Below are 14,363 nucleotides of genomic sequence, written 5' to 3'. Positions count from 1 at the left end.
AAGCAAGTCTCTGGGTAAGGAGAGGCTGGGGGAGGCAATGAGTGTGAGTGAGGAAGGGTGAGAAGGGGTCAAGCCTGCACACAGGGCTCCTAAGAGTGCTTGCCTTTTCCTCTGTGAGTTGTCACCTATCCACTTGCAGGCTAGTCATTATGTTCAATAGAATTTGAATGCTTCCATTACCCAAATGACAAGGAAGTGGCTTTTCTATCAGAGATGAACCCACAGGATGGGCATAAGGATCTCTCTGTTTTCAACTCTGAGCTAATAGGATCCTTTGGTTCATTAATAAAGGGGATGGTGGTAAAACATTAGCAACAGCAAGGATAGTACGAGATACCATTTGCTTAGATCTCTTTATTTATGTCTCAGAACAACTCTGTGAGCTAGGGATCTCGTGCCCATTTTATAGAGGAGGAAACTGAAACTGAGCAGGAAGAGACCTTATGTCATACACTCAGTAAAGACAAAAGCAGGACTACAAATATGTACCTTTTCTACTGCCTCATCACCTATCCTTCAACTGTGTTTCAGTAAAGACACAAAGATTGTGTGTCCCAGTTACTCTCCAGGGATCAGAATTATACCCATGACATTGTGCATTGTGTTGGGAAGGTTGAGGGCATTTAAGAACCCTCTCCTTCCCCTCTCCCCCGGGAATTCCTTGGGGGAAACTGGTGGGAAGGGACACTGTTGGAAATTTCATTTTCTTTTATGAGTTATCAGTGACAGAGAGTACATGTGTGTTTGCATGTTCTGGCAATACTGGTGTCTGATGTGTGACCTGTTTTTTATTAAAGTTATAGCTTTTACAGGGAGTCAGGGTTATTACTGGTGCTTTGGGAGAGAAGTCAAAGCTGGACTCACTCTGGCATGTAGAAGGTGATTTCAAGTTCTTTGCCCTAGAGATATATATGCTAATAGGAAAAATGTTTTTTCTTCTCTTCAGGCCAAGTTCAGAAAGATTATACTAGCTCTGTGGATTGCAAATAAAAGAACAGACATGACCTGGGAGGTAGACTAGGAAGAGAAGAAAAAGGAAGAAAAGCTAAAGTCCCTAAAGAAGGCTGACAAAGGGAGGATGGTAGTGTCCCTCCTTAGAGCTCTGGGGAGATCATGTGGTATGGGGCAAACCAAATGAGTGAATGTTCATTATTGGATGAATGAATTGTGGCACTGAATTCAACAGGTTAGTAGAGCAAGGAAAAAATTCAAGTCATACATAAGAGTTCCTTTTCTCTAACTTCATGTTGAACAAAAACTTTCTTTCTTTTTTAAAAGATTTTATTTATTTGACACAGAGAGAGCCCAAGCAAAGGGAGTGGCAGGCAGAGGGAGAGGGGGAAGCAGGCTCCCCACAGAGCAGGGGAAGCTGGATACGGGACTCCATCACAGGATACTGGGATCAAGACCTAAGCCAAAGACAGACACTTAAAGACTGAGCCACCCAGGGGCCCCGAACAAGAAGTTTCTGGTGGTATGACAAGATAAACCTATTTCCAGATCATGCTGTACAGAGGATAATCGTCATAATCAATGCCATCCTACATCTTTTGGACTTCCCCTTCTTACATTTTGGTGATTTTTCTCATTAAGATTTGCTCCTTCCAACAGTAGAGGTGATGAGAGAACAAAAGGCTGGCTGAAGACAAAGCAAAAGCTGACACCCTGCAACCTTCCCCCACTGCACTCCTGGGTGGGACATACGTGACATTCTTTAGGAATCTCCCAAGTATCTTAATGTTAATACCTTGCTGAAGGGAAAAACCTTGACAATGACAAGGCCTCAAGGCATCTGGTATCTTATAGGTCCTCTTTAGCATATGAAAGTTCTATTGAAACCTCCCTTTTTCCTTAACTCCCCCAACCCCATCATACCTGCCACCCCTCACAACCCAGGGGCAGAAGTTCTTTCTGCCCATGGGTCCTGTCCCCCTGCTTTAATAAGCTACTATTTTGCACAAAAGATGTCTCAAGGGGCGGAGTCAAGATGGCTGAGAAGGAGCAGGCTGAGACTACTTCAGGTAGCAGGAGATCAGCTAGATAGCTTATCTAAACATTGCAAACACCTACAAATACAACGGGAGATCAAAGAGAAGAAGAACAGCAATTCTAGAAACAGAAAATCGACCACTTTCTGAAAGGTAGGACTGGCGGAGAAGTGAATCCAAAGTGACGGGAAGATAGACTGCGGGGGGGGGGGGGGGGGGCCAGCTCCTGGCAAGTGGCGGAGCAACGGAGCACAAAATCAGGACTTTTAAAAGTCTGTTCCGCTGAGGGACATCGCTCCAGAGGCTAAACCGGGGTGAAACCCACGCGGGGTCAGCATGGCCTCAGGTCCCGCAGGGTCACAGAAGGATCGGGGGTGTCTGAGTGTTGCAGAGCTTGCAGGTATTAGAACAGGAAAGCCGGCTACAGAGACAGAGCCGAGGAGTGAGCTCTAAACTTGGGGTTACCTTGAACCGGTCACAGGCTCGGTGAGCCCAGAGTGCGGCCAGAGGCCAGGGAGATGGGAGTAAATGGGCGCTGTTCTCTGAGGGCACACTGAGGAGTGGGGCCCCCAGCTCTCAGCTCCTCCAGGCCGGAGACGGGGAAGCCGCCATCTTCATTCCTGTCCTCCAGAACTCTATGGAAAGCGCTCAGGGAACAAAAGCTCCCGAAAGCAAACCTGATTGGATTACTCAGCCCGGCCCCTGGTAAGGGCGGTACAATTCCGCCGGGGGCAAAGACACTCGAGAATCACTCCAACAGGCCCCTCCCCCAGAAGATCAAGAAATCCAGCCAGGACCAAGTTCACCTACCAAGGAGTGCAGTTTCAATACCAAGGAGAGCAGCGGAATTCCAGAGGAGGAGAAAGCAAAGCACGGAACTCATGGCTTTCTCCCCATGATTCTTTAGTGTTGCAGTTAATTCAATTTTTTTTTCTTTTTCAATTTTTTTTCCTCTCTTCTTCTGCTAAATTTTTTTAACTTTTACACTTTTCTTTTCTTTTTAACGTTTTTTAACTAGTTTATCTAATATATATAAGTATATTTTTTTATATTTTTTCTTTATTCGTTTTCTTTTTTTAATTGTTTCTTTCTTTTTTTTTTTTCTTTCTGAACCTCTTTTTATCCCCTTTCTCCCCCCTCACTATTTGTGATCTCTTCTGATTTGGTTAAAGCATATTTTTCTGGGGTCTTTGCCACCCTTTTAGTATTTTACTTGCTCCTTTATATATACTTATCTGGACAAAATGACAAGACGGAAAAATTCACCACAAAAAAAAAAAAAAAAAAAGAACAAGAGGCAGTACCGAAGGCTAGGGACCTAATCAATATGGACATTGGTAATATGTCAGATCTAGAGTTCAGAATGATGATTCTCAAGGTTCTAGCTGGTCTCAAAAAAGGCATGGAAGATATTAGAGAAACCCTCTCGGGAGATATAAAAGCCCTTTCTGGAGAAATAAAAGAACTAAAATCTAACCAAGTTGAAATAAAAAAAGCTATTAATGAGGTGCAATAAAAAATGGAGGCTCTGACTGCTAGGATAAATGAGGCAGAAGAAAGAATTAGTGATATAGAAGACCAAATGACAGAGAATAAAGAAGCTGAGCAAAAGAGGGACAGCTACTGGACCATGAGGGCAGAATTCAAGAGATAAGTGGCACCATAAGACAAAACAACATCAGAATAATTGGGATTCCAGAAGAAGAAGAAAGAGAGAGGGGAGCAGAAGGTATATTGGAGAGAATAATTGGAGAGAAGTTCCCCAATATGGCAAAGGGAACAAGCATCAAAATCCAGGAAGTGCAGAGAACCCCCCTCAAAATCAATAAGAATAGGTCCACACCCTGTCACCTAATAGTAAAATTAACAAGTCTTAGTGACAAAGAGAAAATCCTGAAAGCAGCCCGGGAAAAGAAGTCTGGAACATACAATGGTAGAAATATTAGACTGGCAGCAGACTTATCCACAGAGACCTGGCAGGCCAGAAAGAGCTGGCATGATATATTCAGAGCACTAAACGAGAAAAACATGCAGCCAAGAATACTATATCCAGCTAGGCTATCATTGAAAATAGAAGGAGAGATTAAAAGCTTCCAGGACAAACAAAATCTGAAAGAATTTGCAAACACCAAACCAGCTCTACAGGAAATATTGAAAAGGGTCCTCTAAGCAAAGAGAGACCCTAAAAGTAGTAAATCAGAAAGGAACAGATTATTCACCACGACCAAGTGGGATTTATTCCAGGGCTGCCAGTTTGGTTCAACATCCGCAAATCAATCAATGTGATACAACACATTAATAAAAGAAAGAACAAGAACCATATGATACTCTCCATAGATGCTGAAAAAGCATTTGACAAAGTACAGCATCCCTTCCTGATCAAAACTCTTCAAAGTGTAGGGATAGAGGGCACATACCTCAATATTATCAAAGCCATCTATGAAAAACCCACCGCAAATATTCTCAATGGAGAAAAACTGAAAGCTTTTATGCTAAGTTCAGGAACATGGCAGTGATGTCCATTATCACCACTGCTATTCAACATAGTACTAGAAGTCCTAGCCTCAGCAATCAGACAACAAAAGGAAATTAAAGGCATCCAAATCGGGAAAGAAGAAGTCAAACTATCACTCTTCGCAGATGATATGATACTATATGTGGAAAACACAAAAGACTCCACTCCAAAACTGCTAGAACTTGTACAGGAATTCAGTAAAGTGTCAGGATATAAAATCAATGCACAGAAATCAGTTGCATTTCTCTACACCAACAACTAGACAGAAGAAAGAGAAATAAAGGAGTCAATCCTATTTACAATTGCACCCAAAACTATAAGATACCTAGGAATAAACCTAACCAAAGAGGCTAAGAATCTATACTCAGTTAACTATAAAGTACTCATGAAAGAAATTGAGGAAGACACAAAGAAATGGAAAAATGTTCCATGCTCATGGATTGGAAGAACAGATATTGCAAAAATGTCGATGCTACCTAAAGCATTCTACACATTTAATGCAATCCCTGTCAAAATCCCACCCATTTTTTTTTTTTTCAAAGAAGTGGAACAAATAATCCTAAAATTTATATGGAACCAGAAAAGACCTCGAATAGCCAAAGGAATATGGAAAAAGAAAGCCAAAGTTGGTGGCATCACAATTCCGGACTTCAAGCTCTATTATAAAGCTGTCATCATCAAGACAGCATGGTACTCGCTCAAAAACAGACACATAGATCAATGGAACAGAATAGAGAGCCCAGAAATAGACCCTCAACTCTATGGTCAACTAATCTTTGACAAAGCAGGAAAGAATGTCCAATGGAAAAAAGACAGTCTCTTCAACAAATGGTGTTGGGAAAATTGGACAGCCACATGCAGAAAAATGAAATTGGACCATTTCCTTACACCACACACGAAAATAGACTCAAAATGGATGAAGGACCTCAATGTGAGAAAGGAATCCATCAAAATCCTTGAGGACAAGCCAGGCAGCAACCTCTTTGACCTCAGCCACAGCAACATCTTCCTAGGCTCATCGCCAAAGGTAAGAGAAGCAAGGGCAAAAATGAACTATTGGGATTTTATCAAGATCAAAAGCTTTAGCACAACAAAGGAAACAGTTTACAAAATCAAAAGACAACTGACAGAATGGGAGAAGATATTTGCAAATGACATATCAGATAAAGGGCTAGTGTCCAAAATCTATAAAGAACTTAGCAAACTCAACACCCAAAGAACAAATAATCCAATCAAGAAATGAGCAGAAGACATGAACAGACATTTCTGCAAAGAAGACATCCAGATGGCCAACTGACACATGAAAAAGTGCTCCACATCCCTGGGCATCAGGGAAATACAAATCAAAACCACAATGAGATACCACCTCACACCAGTCAGAATGGCTAAAATTAACAAGTCCGGAAATGACAGATGCTGGCGAGGATGTGGAGAAAGGGGAACCTTCCTACACTGTTGGTGGGAATGCAAGCTGGTACAACCACTCTGGAAAACAGCATGGAGGTTCCTCAAAATGTTGAAAAAAGAACTACCTTATGACCCAGCAATTGCACTACTGGGTATTTACCCTAAAGATACAAACGTAGTGATCCGAAGGGGCACGTGCACCCGAATGTTTATAGTAGCAATGTCTACAATAGGCAAACTATGGAAAGAACCTAGATGCCCATCAACAGATGAATGGATAAAGAAGATGTGGTCTATATACACAATGGAATATTATGCAACCATCAAACGAAATGAAATCTTGCCATTTGCAACGATGTGGATGGAAATAGAGGGTATTATGCTTAGCGAAATAAGTTAATCAGAGAAAGACAACTATCATATGATCTCCCTGACACAGGAAGTGGATATGCAGCATGGGGGGTTAATGGGGTAGGAGAAGAGTAAATGAAACAAGATGGGATTGGGAGGGAGACAAACCATAAGTGACTCTTAATCTCACAAAACAAACTGAGGGTTGCTGGGGGGAGGGGGGTTGGGAGAAGGTGGGTGGCGTTATGTACATTGGGGATGGTATGTGCTATGGTGAGTGCTGTGAAGTGTGTAAACCTGGTGATTCACAGACCTGTACCCCTGGGATAAAAATATATTATATGTTTATAAAAATAAAAAAAATTAAATTAAATTAAAAAAAACAAACAAAAAAAGATGTCTCAAGAATTCTTTCTTGTTCAGTGCCTCCAGACTCTACCGCACCGAACCTCACTGATACTCTAAAACTTCATCAGAGGTAGGAAATTTGCATTCCAAGCCATACTTGTGTCCTAAGCCACATTCAATCAAGTTCCACCAGGAAAGGGGCCACATAAAAGGAAGATCACATTCAGAATATACTTTTCTAGATAGAATGGCAGGAGGTAATTGGGCTTTTTAGGAGTAGTAACAGCAGCAAAGCTCCTAGCAGTAAAATTCTGTGGTTGGCGTGCCATGCTCAGTGCCCACTTCTCTGTGTGTACTGAGTGAACTTGGCTGCTGCATCCACACTGCCCACAGGGTATGACGTTTAGGTTATGGTCTTGGCTCTAGAGTCTCTGAGCTTGATTCACTGGTTCTGAGTTTCTCAAAATTTTGTGAATTTCACAATACCTGTAACCATTTGACTTTTTATTTTAACTAGCTAGAGTTAGTTCTGTTGTTTGTTTGCACCTGAAAATCTTGATTTACTTGGGTAGACATTTCTTTTTTTTACTGTAAGTTATAAAGGGCATTCTGGTTTTCCTAATTCTAGCTCACTCTGGTACACTGATGAGTTCCAGGTTTCTGAGTACGTGAGGTAGAAAGTTTCATGCCCAGGATCCTAGATAGTGGCTTTTACCTTGCTCTGATAGTTCCTTCACACTATTCAGGAACCTTTAATGACTTACTATTGTCTATGGGAAAAATGCGAGACCTCAGACTCTCGTATTGAAGGTTTTTCACTTTCTGGTTCTACTTTTCTACTGTATTTCCAATATTCTAACACCACTACCAATTTGCAATGTTTGCTCTTCTCTTTGATTTTTTTTTTTTTTAACTCTGGCCACTACTTATACTATTCTCTCTGCTTGCAGGGATCTTACATTTCTGTCTACCAGAATCTTGCTCATCATTCAGGACTCTATTCAGATTACATTTCTTCAATGAAGACTTTACTAATGACTCACTGCAGAAATACTGCTTTATCATCTGAAATCTTCTCTGCATTGAGAGCATCCTTTCTATTATGACTTGGCCTAATGAATGTATGTCTACTCAGACGTCTTCCTAAGTATATTGTAGACTCAAAGACCAGACCATATCTCAGCATCCATTTTGTTTCTTCTGTATAACTGACATTGAATCTTGGATATGGTAGATGCCAAAAGTCAATGAAAAAATTAATTAGTGAACTGCTCACAATAGACACATTATCTGTCAAAACAGAAAAAAAAATAGCTCCCTTTAGAGATACATGGGAACTCTGCTAGAGCTTCAGGATTGGGGTGTGCTGTGGACCATCCATAGGAACACAGCTCTTCAGCAGTTTAACTTATAACCTAGAGACACATGCACTTATGTTGTTGGAAGAATATGTTCAAAGCATGTTCAATGCTAAACTGTGGGTAAGTGAAAAGCTTTGTCCTTCCTTTAACATGCACCCTCACATACAGACTCATTAGTGGGTAAGGGTCCTTTCAGAAGAGTTAGAAGAAGAGTCTGAAGAATCTAAAGTCTAAAGTCCTGGTTTTTCTAGTCTTGCTTCTGTTGCAAGTTAAAAGATTGACTTTGGGTAAGTCATCTATCTTTTCTGGGCCTAGTTTCTTTGTCTAAAAATTGGATCATGATAATGTTTTGATTGCTCAGAGACCAAATAAGATAGAAACACCTTGGAGACAGAGGGGCAGATGGGGCTAGAAATCAGTGGGAAGAGAGAAGGAGACTAGTAGGAAAGGGAAGTAAATATGGGGGGCAGGAGGGATAGAGAATGGAATCAAACTGGCCTAGAGGCACTATAGGTGGAGGGGGATCTCTTCCATCTGAAAGACAAGAGGGAGTTTTTCTGAAAATGTTTCTCAGGGCTACAGCAGACTGCTATTCCCATACCGAAATTTTGTTCTCTCCTCCTTTGCACTAGCAGAACCCGTGGATTGTTAGGGGGAGCCACCTTGGAAAGAGCAAGTGTTTTTTCATGTGTTGCTTTTCTCTCAAGCCTAGGTCTGGCAGTCTAGGGAGACACTTGCATATTGTAGACATTCTACATTCCTTGGAGAATCAGTGCTGTCCAAAGAACAATTGTGAAGTTTCTCATAAAAAAATAATCAGTCAAACAACAACAACAACAACAGCAAAAAACATGGTTTAGAACAGAGTTTAAATAAGTCACATGAGACTGGGGCCTTTTTGTGGCTTAGGGTATGAAAAGATCTCTTTTCACTTGTTGTGTCCTGGAGAAAGCCTTTTCCTTCTGTGTTCTTTCTTTCCTTCCTCTTTCCTTCCTTCCCTCCTTCCCTTCCTTTCTTCTCTTGCTCCCTTCCTTCCATCCTTCCTCCATTCATTCCTTTACTCCCTCCCTTCCTCTGTCCCCTCCTCCCTTTCCTTCCTTCCTTCCTTCCTTCCTTCCTTCCTTCCTTCCTTCCTTCCTTCCTTCCAATACAGTCATGTACTCAATGTTGTTGAGCAGCAGAGAGAATGCTAGGATTTTCCAAAGGACCTATCTTAGCAAGAATCTGAGTTTATCCAGTGAGCCTAGGTTAGCACATTGTTATCTACACTCTTACCTACCTTCACTGCTGCCGCAGCCTCCTCTCCATTATGATGATGAATTTTCATCATGCTGCTTCCCAAATGAAGAAAGCTCTTAAAACAGCCAGGTACAGTCTTGTCCCTGTGGTCCTGCTTTGAACTAGCCAGGCCCAGAACAGGGTGGGACATTTTCTCCTCATTATCACCTCATCACTCTGTTCCCCTTGTCTGAGTAGGGCCAGAGAGGTGCGGTTCAGAGCTGAATGCAGGAACAGAAGTGCTAATGAAGAGAAAGTGTTCAAGCATGGATCCTGCCCTCTCATTCAGTCCCCATTGAAAATGGTAACACCATGAGGTCATCCTTCTCACTGCTAAGTTTTAATGAATTTTAATGCTGCTGTTTGGGGGAGTAAGTAGTATGCAGATGGTTTTAGTTTTAAACAATAAACTGTCCCACGAAGAGGGAAGTTAATAAAATATTAGGTTGGTGCTGAAGATTTTTATCTCTTTACTGAAAGAAAGACATGTTTTATAGGAGTAGCTATCAATTTGGTATTTAAATCAAGTTTCTGTTGAACAAACATCATTGGAACACCTGCTATGTGTTGAACTTTGGGCTAGGTAGTAAGAATACGAGTAAATATTTAACATTTATCAAGTGTTTTCTTTAAGACAGGACCCATGTGCTAAGAGCCTCTGTGATGCTTTTATACTTTGTTGACTTAGCTGAGCTGTATCTGTGGTTCTCAGTTTCCTTCCTGGCATGGTTATGGGTTGTGGGTTGTGGGTTAGGGCTGAGGACAAGAGAAATTTGCATGAGATTTGGAAGGCAGGACTGAACAGCAGCAGGTGTGCTCTGGGGTGGTGTGTGCCGTCATGATCTCTTGCTTGCCTCACTGGCGTGGGACAGCAGCTGAGCCTCAGATCTGGCACTTGCAGAATCTTGTCTTTTAGTCTCCTGAACCAGATATATGCACATCTTTGTGGTAAGGGAAACATGTCTTTGAGGAGAGGTGATGAAAGACACAGGGGGGTTTAGTTTGTCTTATGGGTTCAGGTTTGTCCGTATGGGTTGCAAGTTTTCCTGTCTCTCCCCATTTCATGTCCAGCTTTTCAGCCTGCTGGCCCTGCTGACCTACAGGAACTCCAGACCCCCAGATATACAGCCTTCCATTGACTTCTCCACCAGATTCTTGCAGTCCCTGTGAGTGATTTTCTCTGATCCTCCTATCCCCTTCTGAACATGTAATTCACTGGTTTCTCCCACAGTTGCTTAAGGTCTAATCTGTAATGTCAAGCTCTTATTCCACATCATTTGTGTGACATTGATTTTGGGACTGTCAGAAGCTCAAAGTGTCTCAAGGAGAAAGTTTGAAGGACAGTCAGGAAGTGGATATTGGGGAATAGAGAAAAAACAACCCATGGTGTGTACTGGTGAGAAGTTGGCAATGGTGTTTGCAGTAATTGGAAAACACAAAATATATCTAATGAAATAGTAGATTTGGTTAAGGAGATCCAGGAAGAATACTGAATTTGCCAACTGGCTTCTTTTAGCAGTGTATGATAAGGTAAAGAGGGAATTGTTACATTTTTTCAGCAGAATTTAGAAGAAATAGAGAGGATCTAACCAAGTCTGCAGAAGGACCTCAAAGTAAGAAATGGTCTTAGGGAAAGGAACAAACTTAGGGCAGTAAAACATTGTCTTAGGTTAACAATACAGTCAAGGGTGTGATTCTAAAACCTGATGTTAAGAACTTAGAAGTACTTAAAGGTGGGGGCACCTGGGTGGTCGAGTTGGTTAAGCCTTTGCCTTCAGCTCTGGTCATGATCCCAGGGTCCTGTGTTGGGCTTCCTGCTTAAAGGGGAGCCTGCTTCTTTCTCCCTCTCCCTCTTCCTGCTGTTCCGTCTGCTTGTGAGTTGGCCCTCTCTCTCAACTGTAAAAGAAATAAAATCTTTTTTTCTTTTTTTAAAAGAAGCACTTAAAGTGTGTCTTATAGTCTCATAGATGTTAATGGTATCCCTTTTATGTGTTCTTGGCTGGAGACAGCTTCTAATATTTTTATGAGCTTTATCCTATAGCAGCTTGTTACAGGGCAGAAAAGGGTTTATTATAGAAAGAAATTTGAATATGGAATTTGTTCAATAGAGTGGAATATCATTTGACACATAAGGAACATATTTAAAATTTTTTTTTCATTTATTTATTTCTAAAGTAGGCTCTATGACCAATGTGGGGCTTGAACTCACAACTACAAGATCAAGAGTTGCTTGCTCTACTGACTGAGCCAGCCAGGTGCCCCAAGAAACATATATTTTTAAAAAGAAATGTATTAACTTGAAATGAATAGAGATAATTCGAAATGAGAAGAGGGCTCTTTAAACTGGAAGCAAGAAGGAAGAAGGCTGGAAGTCCTCCAAGAAAGCTACTCAAGCTGTTTCTGGTGGAAAAGAATGCCTCAGAGTGTGGGGCTGAGAACCCCAAAGACCAAGCCAAGAGCCGCCTCGGATGCCTGACTCTCTGCCTGATGCCTTTTTCCAGTAACATGGAGCTTGCTCAGTGCATTCAGGAGATCCAAGATATGCAAGAGATTTAATGCTCTCAAAGACACACCTTAGGCCATGAGGAACAGGAGTCAGTGGGTAAATACTCTGGCTTCCATGTTATTTGGTAATCATATTCTTCATGGCTCCTCAGAGGTTTCTCCATGGGAATAAGCCACAGTTGTCCATGGTAATAACTTACTCATTTAACCTATCTCACTCTCACCATTCTTTATTTATGCTTGTTGGGATCCACTTAAACCACCAGGGCTGAATCATTGTCTTGGGACTTGTTTTTAGAGGAATCCAAATTAAAACCAAGGAAATGATTACCTCTGACTGGGAATATCTGAAGTCATGTCAGAAGGGTCCTCAAGGATAAAGATCACACGAGGCCAGCAGTATGGAGTGTAGTGGGCTGGGTGGTCATTCCTGGCAGAGTGCTAGTTTGTGTCAATGCTTGGAGGTAATAAATGGGGTGCTGAATTTGGGGAACTGTTAGTAGTTTATGTTGTAAGCCAATTCCTTCGTGTAGGACAGAGCCATGTGCTGCTCTCTGGGCAAATGCAGCTTGTCAGCATACATTACATCTGTTTGAATTAGAAATAGATGCACAGGGAAAAAGAGACACCTTTTCTGCCAAGGAGATACAGCCCATCACCAGAGATCAAGGTTTAGCACATGGGTTGGGCTGGATTTCAGCCTGGTCTTGACCTTGCATGGTGTGAGGAGATAAGCCTGAATAGGTAGACAGAGCAACTGTGGGATGGGCCCATGGGTTGTGCTGAATGGGTATCCTGTAGGTAAAGGGCTCTATTTAATGTTGTAAGTGAAGGTTGACATCATTAGACTTGTGTGTGTGTGTTTAATTTTAATTCCAGTGTAGTCAACATACAGTGTTATATTAGTTTCAGGTGTACTATATAGGGATTCAACAATTCTATACATTACTTAGTGCTCATCAAGATAAGTGTACTGTTAATCCCCTCCACCTATTTCACTCATCTCCCATATACCTCCCCTCTGGTAACCACCACTTTGTTCTCTATGTATAGAGTCTGTCTCTTTTTAGATTTGTGTTTTAAGAATCTTATGTCTGCTCTGAGCAGAGGACCTTAGGGTTGGGGTCAACACTGAAGGCAATGAAGGTATCTTGAAAAAAGCATTGTCTTTGGGGATGGGAAGAAATGGACATAATTTTCTAGAAATGGGGAAGGTAGAGTGGATATGCATCGAGATGAAAGATAGATCAGAGGTGGGGAGCTGGGGGCAGAGGGAAATATTGCAGACAATATTGTCACTCAACTTCTGTCTTGTTCCTACATTCTCCAGTCTCCTTGAAATTAGGTGGGGTCTGTGACTAATTCTATCCCATGGCCATAATTAGGAGTGATATAGGAAATATATATCAACCTTTGCTGATCCATGATGGACACATAGTATAAATGAAAACTAAATCATTCCGATTAGGCCATTTTGGTTTGTCATCACAGCACAAACCAGGCTATTCTGAATCATCAGGAGACCTCAAGGATGAGGCCTAATTTCTAAGTGGGATAACTGGGTGGGTGGGTAGGTCACAGAAGTATATTGGAATGGAGTACTATGTCAAGACTGACAGATGTGTTTTCAGGTCCCTAATGGAGAGAAATCTTAGTGACTTTTCTGGAAATAAAAGCACTGGGACAAGAGAAAGAGAAACTGGTCAATGCACTAAATTCACTGAACACCTTCTCAGTGTCCTGGTCTGTGCTGATGTTGGGAGAGAAATAAGAGTGAGGACACAGCCTTTCCCTCCTGGGAACTCAGTCTGACATGCGAGATGAGGCATGCACAGAAGAGAGTCAAACAAGCAAGGCAAGCAAGTAGCCGCACAAGGAGGGAGAAATGGTCATGGCCATGGATTCGGAGGGGAGGTAATGAGTAGAAGAGCTAGGTTTAAAGTTCCTCTAGTCAGAACAAAGATGAGGGGACCTATGGGCACACTATTCCACACGGGAAAACCAAGCCTAATGTGCCTGTGACTAAAGGACTCTAGAAAAGTCACAGAGAAATATAAAGTAGAGCCCAAGTCTAATGCATATTTGCACAGTGGAGACAATTGGAGTAAAACTGAATCCATGTCACTGGCAGGACAGATTTTTCATGACCAGAGCAGCCAATTTAAAGTTCCTCCACATCATTTGTCCTATATCCTCAAATTCAGGGAGACAGAGTCCTGGGTAAATATCTTCATGGACTGCTGAAAGGGATACTGCTGAGTGCTTAGAGGGGAGAGTTACTATTTTTTAATGCATCTTTTATTAGAACTCCCTGTTACCAATCCTCCCCCAACAGGAACATGTGCATGCATACACACACCCACACTCATCCCTCATACCCTCCAGTTCCCAGTCAAAAACACAGAACTCTGACCACCAGGGCACAGAGAGCAAGGGCTTGAATTCCCTCACTAATGTTATGGATCACTTCATAAGAAGACATGGAAAGGCAGATATTCCCTATAGGGACACGTTTGCTAATTGGATGTTAGTGGAAGAACCTCTAGGGTTTGCAATCTATGTGCTTATTTTATTTAACGCCTGGATGTATGGATGTACCAGTGCTAACTT

The 14,363-nt window shown here is 41.8% G+C and overlaps 1 long non-coding RNA gene across 2 annotated transcripts in view; it reads right to left on the bottom strand.

Annotated features, from left to right (window-relative positions):
• Positions 1-9,416, bottom strand: part of LOC116859872 — a 32,108-nt gene extending 22,692 nt beyond the window's left edge. For both annotated transcript variants that reach the window (XR_004381225.1, XR_004381224.1), the window contains exons 1-2: positions 9,250-9,416; positions 5,507-5,508 (exon numbers count right to left, since the gene is read on the bottom strand). This is a non-coding gene — a long non-coding RNA (uncharacterized LOC116859872). The remainder of the gene's footprint in view (positions 1-5,506; positions 5,509-9,249) is intronic.
• Positions 9,417-14,363: the final 4,947 nt, after the last annotated feature.

This window comes from Lontra canadensis, unplaced genomic scaffold (genome assembly GCF_010015895.1).
Source record: "Lontra canadensis isolate GAN:19392208 unplaced genomic scaffold, GSC_riverotter_1.0 scaffold165, whole genome shotgun sequence".
Classification (NCBI taxonomy): Eukaryota; Metazoa; Chordata; class Mammalia; order Carnivora; family Mustelidae; genus Lontra; species Lontra canadensis.
This window is presented reverse-complemented; position numbering and strand designations above follow the sequence as displayed.